The sequence below is a fragment of the Chiloscyllium punctatum genome, chromosome 43 (genome assembly GCF_047496795.1).
Source record: "Chiloscyllium punctatum isolate Juve2018m chromosome 43, sChiPun1.3, whole genome shotgun sequence".
NCBI lineage: Eukaryota > Metazoa > Chordata > Chondrichthyes > Orectolobiformes > Hemiscylliidae > Chiloscyllium > Chiloscyllium punctatum.
The window spans coordinates 28,606,772-28,614,732 of NC_092781.1; the positions used below are offsets into that span (position 1 = coordinate 28,606,772).

General features: G+C 40.2%; 1 long non-coding RNA gene across 1 annotated transcript; it reads left to right on the forward strand.

Moving 5' to 3' along the window:
- Positions 1–1,883: 1,883 nt before the first annotated feature.
- On the forward strand, positions 1,884–6,984 carry LOC140466513 (uncharacterized). Its single transcript, XR_011955215.1, has 3 exons — positions 1,884–2,000; positions 2,897–2,992; positions 6,881–6,984. It is a non-coding gene; the product is annotated as an uncharacterized lncRNA (long non-coding RNA).
- The last annotated feature ends 977 nt before the right edge of the window (positions 6,985–7,961 follow it).

Below are 7,961 nucleotides of genomic sequence, written 5' to 3' on the forward strand. Positions count from 1 at the left end.
TTGTTCTCTTCATCAATATTTGTCATTTGTCAGTTTCTACTTTTTTAATCTCCTAATCGATGTTTGCACAGATGATGATCAATTTCTTTAGACGAGGCGTGAATTTGATATTTAGCAATAAATAGTGTATTCTTCTCTTACAATTTACGTCATTCAATAGTTCCTTGATAAGAATACCTAAATGTTCCCTTAACTGTATCCCACTATTTATCTAGTCTCTTACCTCACCTTTTTTTTTCCATCACCAACTGTGGTAAACGCTGTCATCACCTTCTTGTGCTTGATCTTTTTTCAGTTGCAGGCACTTGCTTGATAACCAAGATTTTCAATTTTACATTACATATGAATTTCCGGAAAGCTGCGACCACTTTTGTTGAACGAATCATTTATTGTATGATTATTGATGATCCTGTCTCGTTTCATACATACCAGGACGAAAATAGTTTGTTCTCCAGTTGATTCTAGAACGTATTCTTCGAAGAAATCTTAGAAGTAAACCCCATGAATTCAACCGCAACGCTGTATTTATCAATTTGATTCATCCAATCAACGTGAATTTTAAAATTGTATTGACTAATTTGGTACCTTTCTTACAAAGTCCCACAATTCCTTGGTTTGCACTCTCCATCTATGCTCTTAAGAAACACAGGAATAAGACCTACCAGAAACTTATTTTCCTTTCTCATCACCACACATATTCATCCACAAAACCATTTCTCACTATTTCACTGACATCCGATGGTTTTAAACATGAAACAGTGCAGCAAATAAACTAGCCCTTCCGACCACCATGGTTGCACCTACCATGATGCCCTTCTAATTTAATCTAATCTGATTTCACATGTTCTGTGACCCTCCATATCTTGCCTGTTCATGCGTCTGCCTAAATTTCTCTTAATGTCGATATTGCATCTTCTTCTAGCACCTCAACTGGCAGCATTTTCCATGCATGTACCAGCCTCTGTGCAAAAAAATAAATCAACAAATGATTGCATCTCGTTTCAACTTTCCCTTTTCACATTGAAGCCTATCAAACGAGCTGGCCAAATTCCCTCCGCTTTGGTCGTTGACTTCATGAACATGAAGGATTCTTGAATACTCAGTTGAATGGTCCCTTCCGTGACCATTTTGGAACCACACCTCCGAAACTACTTTCATGTCATACCCATTGTTTTGTGATTTTTCACATCAACTTTTAAAAAATGCTACACACATTCAATTTCGGAATTCTATCATTAATTCTTTCTTTTTACTGAGGACATACGAGTTTTTAAAGTTAGATTTCTTTTCCTGTATCTTTCCATTTTGATTGCATTAGTTCAATTTCTTCCTTCCCTTTCAACTCGCGATTTACATGTTGTCTTCAATTTTTTTTTTTGCAATGTCTAAAGTGACAGAAGATAACGATATAATATGTCCACCTGTTCTTTATTTCCTGTTACTAATCCTCCAGTCATGCCCTCTAAGGATTCATTCCTCAATGTAAGTTTGAATGCAATGAAATCATTACGACATGAGCTGTTGAATGATTAAACCTGTGGACCGTGAGTCAAATAACTTTCATCACACGAAGGCAATTTATGGAAAAGTATGATTTCATTTTACCGTGTACTTTCCAATAATTGGTTTTAAATTTGAAACGTCATTAATTTGATCAATCTAGTGCTGGAATACTCCAATCCACTGACGATGCCTCATGAAGGTGAATTACATTACACTTTCAGCATTCGATGAATTTTTGGAATTTTCTTGTTTGTATTATTTGTACAATTTATATTGTTCTTTCTCTGAATAAGGAAGCAGCTAACTTGAAAATTGCAAAACTCCCTGTCTAAAGCCCACTGTTTTTGCCTATTAGATTGTCCATCATGACCTTCTGGCTCTTTCTGGGCAGTGTGGCGGTATCTATTCTGGCTGCAGCCTCAACAGGCATACTTGATTCGAAATTGGATGAAGACTGGAAAAATTGGAAATCACAACATGGGAACCAGTACACCAAGGTAAAAGGAGAGTCTGTAATGTTAAGCTCACTCAGAATAGGAATGGTCTGCACACAATTGGCAGAGATTGAGAATATGTAGTTGCAGTCAATGAGAGGTATCTGTTGAGTGAAGTGACATTGAGAAAATATTGATCTTGAAATTCAATGGGCATTCTCCAAGTTTCTAACTTCATTCGAGAACTGACCAAACACAAAGTGAATCAGGAGCGACTTAGTGTATCTTAATTTACTCGGATCCCGTTGCAGTCCTGTTGGATTTACTACAAACAGCACAAACCTGCCTCTCGAAGATTAAGATCCATTCTTGGTGTCGAAGAGGCAATTATAAGTGGGGAACTTGGAGACAGAGGGATGGGGAAGCCATCTGATCATCCCAAGCGGCCCATTCAATGAATCGTCTCTTTGCCAACACCTACTTTACTAGGCTGGCAGCTTAAGACATGTCTCTCACACAACAGATTAAGAAGGTTTATACATGCACAGTAATTGCCCATGTATTGGCCTCAGTATTTTCGCAAGGACGTGGCTTATTGAATTTCCTGCGTGCCACAGGCTTAATCTTACTTCAGACAGGGACAGGTGGTAGTGGAGAGAACGTATCCATTGCCAACGTCATTCATGACGGTCGATTTAACCATCCTGTTGTTCAGCTATTTGATTCTTAATATACTTTCAGCATGAATCTCTAGACTGGCCACTCGACAGGTTTTGCTATGGGTGCGTTATTTTGAGTGGGGTGAGGGGAACCTGATTAATAATTTTCAGATATGGATCGGAGGATGGACCCTGACAGCAAAATGTTATTTCAAGTTTCACAAGCGGATTTTTAATGCTTCTGTATAATTTTATAAATGAAAGATGCTGGAGCCTGATTATATTAATCTCTTTATTCAGGATGAGGAGAGCTACAGGAGAATGATATGGGAGGACAACATGAGATACATCGAACATCACAACATCGAACATTCATTGGGAAAACGCACATCTAAAGTGGGAATGAACAAATTTGGAGCTTTGGTGTGTGCAGGATGTATCGTCTGGAATCTATTTGATGGTGGTCATTGTGAAATTGTGAAGCTTTATAATTGTGAAGTTATATTCAGCTACAGGAGGAGCACTTGGACATTTAGTCCTCCAAGCTGACTCACTCATTCAGTGCACTTAATGATTGATCTCCCTTTACTCCAAATTGGTGATTACTTCCTTCTCATTCCAGGTTTCCCTAACTCGTAACTCCTGCAGAAATCAAAATCACCTCTCTCAAATTTGAATACATTCCATTTCTCTCTGCGGAAGAGAACTCTAATGACTAACAATCCCCTGATTCGACAATGTCTGCTCACTTGCACGATCAGATTCTGCACAACTAAATTGCATTAAACAACACTGGCTGGCTTGAGCTCCCTCTATGGATGGCAGTCACACTATGGATACACCTCTATGTTGTTGAGTCTTCATAGATGCTGTCCATTATGGTGTCTGGACGCCGGAGTTGCATTCTGTACTGTGGAGGCTGATCCCTTCGGTTACAATATTCTTCTTGAGACTGCTCGATCTCTGGCTCCGCCCTACCTTACACTGTTAAACTTTATCCCAAAGCAGTTAAACTAACCTGCTTTCCAAACAAATTGATGTACATGATCCTGCTCTCTGTATTATTGCTCCTCAGGACAGTTGGTCATTACCCTTGTTCTTGGCATCTCAAACAAATGTAACTAATGACCTCAGCATTACACCAGCATCCGATGAATTGAAAAGAAGTTAATTGAATTGAATTGGATTGAATTGAACTGAGCTGAACTGAACTGAACTGAACTAAATTGAATTGAATTGAATCGAATTGAAATCAATGTGACGTGTACCAAGGCACAGTGAAAAGCTTAGTAATGCGAGCAATACAGGCAGATCACAGAGTTAAGTCGCATAGATAAGTAAGTAATAGCGACAATGTCTACGCCAGGTTCTGTTCTCACCTTTCCCATCAAGAAAATCATCCTCTCACCATTAGTCCTGTCAATCTCCTTCCAATCTTATTTCTTTCAGTATGATCAGCAGTCATTCTCCTCATCTTTAGAATAGAGTAGGCCCAGTCTGTCAAAGTGTTTCTCTTGTGATAAACCTTTTCTTCGGAGAAATAGTTTTGATTAACCTGCTTCAAATTTCCTTCCAAATATTTCCCCGTAACGAGTGAAATCAATGCTAATCACAGTGCCCCCTGTGTCGTCTGACTGACTTTGTCCAATCGCAACAAGACTTCCCCTCTTTAATGCTGTCTTTGTTCTGCATTAAAGGCAAATATTTCTTTTCCCTCTTTAATAACTTGCTGGACCTATGTGCACACAAATGTTAATAAGTGAACAAAGAGACAAAACTTTTTTTAACCAAAGGAAAGCCGATAGATTGTGAGCATTTGCAATTTTAAAAGACATGTCATGCAGTGCCACATCAGCTGTTGCTAAACAAAGTAATAGCTTCTGGTTTAGTGCGTGACATAGAGGCAATCGTAGAGGATTTATTCGCTAAACAAGAAACAGAGACTGGGATGATGGAAAGTGAAGACAGAAATAACCCGATTTTTCTTCTGGGATGGAGGGGAACAACTGCACCAAAGATTGTCTAGCGAGTGAAGACCAACCAGGTTGGGACTTTACTGAATGGGATTTATAAGAATGACAGTTAATCCCTTTGAAATTTACATGTTCTTACTGGGTTTTACAGGGTGAGTGCACAGATGATGTTGACGCGAATGACAGAGGCTAGGACTTGACATCATCGAATCACAATAGATGGACAGCATTTTGAAATCGAGATGAGGAGGAATTCCTTCTCTCTGAGCCCTGAATGTCTTGGCAGGAAGATAGGATAGTGAAGAAAGAGTTTGTTATTCTCACCGATATTTGTCACGTTATTGAATAGAGCTGTCGGGTGGTCGTGTTGCTTTTGTAGAGGACATTGGTTAGGCCACTGTTGGTATATTGCGTGCAGGTCTGGTCTCATTCCACTCGGAAAGATGTTGCGAAACTTGAAAGGTTTCAGAAACAATTTACAAGTATTTTGGCAGGAATGGAGTATTTGAGCGAGAGGGAGAGGCTGAACAAATTGAGGTTGTGTTCTCTGCAGCGTCGGAGGGTAAGGAGTGACCTTATACAGGTTTACAAAATTATGAGGTACATGCATAAGATAATTAGACAAAGTATTTCTTTTCCCTGGGATCGGGAATCCAGAACCAGAGGGCATAGGTTAAGGTACGTGGATGGATCAAGCTTCCAGAGCATGTGGTGGAGATTGGCACAATTGCAACATTTGAAGGGCATTTGCAATGGGTATATGAATCGGAAGTATTTGGAGGGATATGGGTTGGGTTCTGGCAGATGGGACGAGATTGGGTTGGGATATCTGTTCAGCATGGACGGGTTGGACCGAACGGTCTGTTTCCATACTGTACAGCTCTATGACACTAGGAGTCTCTGTATGCCTAATCTGAGAGAGATTCTTAAGCGGTAGGGGAATCAAGGGTCACAATCAAAATGAAGGAACGGCAACATGGGCAATTTTGGGTCAATCATAATAGAATGATGGAGCAAGATGGAGGGGCCACTAGTCTACTCATGTTGCTATTTGCTATGTTCTTATGGGGGAGGAAACAATTGCGCAAACTGAGTAAGACAGCTGAAATGCCTGTCAACGGCATTGAGAGGAGACCTTAAGTCAGGAAAAACACCCCAGTGGGTGGTGACACCGATGAAAATACAGTACAGTTGGAGAACCTGGGAAATGGAATGGAATCTTTGCAGATCGCAGGGTGTGAGGAGACGTAGTTCAACGTAACTGTGGGAGACAGTAGATAGTCTAGCCCTTAAATGGAAAGACTAAACTCAAGAAAGGAAAGGAAGATTTTCAGAGATTCCAGGTGAAGTTGGGGGAAGGGTGGAAATTCGGAGTAAAATTGATTACTATTTCTAATTCTGGGTGAGAGTAGGAAGCAACAATCAATGGATCAGAGACAGAACTTTGACAGGGGTCAGAGCAGGACTGGAACAAGGCATGCTCCATATAGCCATCAAAAATGCAGGCGCAACTGGGACTTTTGCATGTGCCTTGAGCCCCGCTTCTTACTCAGAGGATGGGACATGTTCATTCCCCTTTCAAACCGACTTGTATCCCTTCCTACCCATGAAAAAGAGACACCAGATGACTCACTACCAGTCTTGAAGCTGGGTTGGAGAGGCAGACATCCACAGTTCCTGATAATACGATATTTGATGATAGATAGCATCACATTTGCTCCTTTTATAACCATTTCAATCCAGTATCTTCATGAAAATTAACAATCTGAGTTTCGCATCTAAATTTAATGGTCCAAGGGCCATGAGGCCAACTCAAGACCAACGTGTTATCCGGAAATCAGATCAGGCTGGTGATGGAATTTGAAATCATCCTGATTGGGAAGGTTCGTCTCAAACACCAATAAACTCCACCAATCTGAGGTGACTTAACCTATCCTTCCATGATGAAATTGAACTGTCAGGTTTTAATGATCAGAGACGATTATCGAAGTGATTCTTGCAAAATGAAACACATCTAGAAAGCTTCTGCCATTTTGGTTATTGAACGATCGAGCAGAGATATTTGAGCTGCTCGAGGCTTCTCACGCAGCTTTATATTGGATTGGGACGAAATGGATGGCCACTTATTTGCCTGCTGCTCATTTATTCAGTCAAAGATTATACACGAGTAACGGATGCCTTCATTGCTTTCCCCGCACTTCATGCTAAAGTCAGCGATTATGTAGAATGTAGCTCTCTTACGTTATTGACACTTCTCCGACATAATCACCACTAAGAGTCAATCATTTCACCAATGTGTTTGAATTTTCAGACCAATGAAGAGTTCAATAAGCTCATGAATGGACATCGCCGAATCGAAGCTGTTAACATGACTGAAATTGAAGCTGATGAAACAGATGAGAGTAGTGCATCTAAAGAAAGTCCCATTGAACTGAGAATTGCAACTGTTGACTGGCGAAGAGAAGGTTTAGTGACTCCAGTGAAAAACCAGGTAAAAAATCAGAAAAAGCTCTCAAGATTATTCAGTGCAGACATTAATTTCTCAACAGGATTGGACGTTATGATCAGCTTGTGTGAATTCTTAGGGAAGTTTCCGTTTCAGTCGATCATTTTTAACCTAAATTGCTTCTCCTGCTTTCTTGTTGCATTTGTTTCCTGGTATTGATTATGGTCAGGCAAGGAAGAATGGTATATGTATCAATGATAATGTTCGTGCTCTTACTCATAATATCTAGAGAAATCTTACCGCAAAAACAAATTCAATGCTTAGATTAAACTGTAAAATTGAAGTCATCCTCTACAATTCCGATGTAATAAATATAAGTTCAGATGTAAATTGACACAACCCAATCATGGTTGCAGTGCCAAGCTTCCTTGTGATACATGTCCAGTCTTATTCAAAGAATATTCGATTATATGCTCGACACCCCAAATTTTAAAACCACATTCACTTCTGTTGGGCCTTGTACCTCTCTCAATCATTCTCTCCAACTGGACAAGGCTGATCGACAGGAGAGCAGAGCCTGCTGGTAAGTATATGAAATATTGTGTACAAATGGGAGTTGTAAACGATCGGATTATACTGTCATTTACGAAGTGTCAGTTGTGTTGTATGTTTCGGAGGGAAAACACCATGAGGCTCAGTGAGATTTCTCACTATCGTTATCAAAAGCATCTCGGTCGCGACGTCAATGCAGCTATAACATCCCGCATATCCACTCCGAGTCTAATCTTCCCACACATTCTTCCCGGAGCAATTCAATAGATTCATGAGTAGTGCCCGATATCCTGGGAGCTGACCCATCACGAAAAAGCTGCTGTGAACCAACATGAGCACGAACATGGTAACCTTGCCCTGCTCAGATAGGAATGTTTTCGAACAGGCCAGAGAA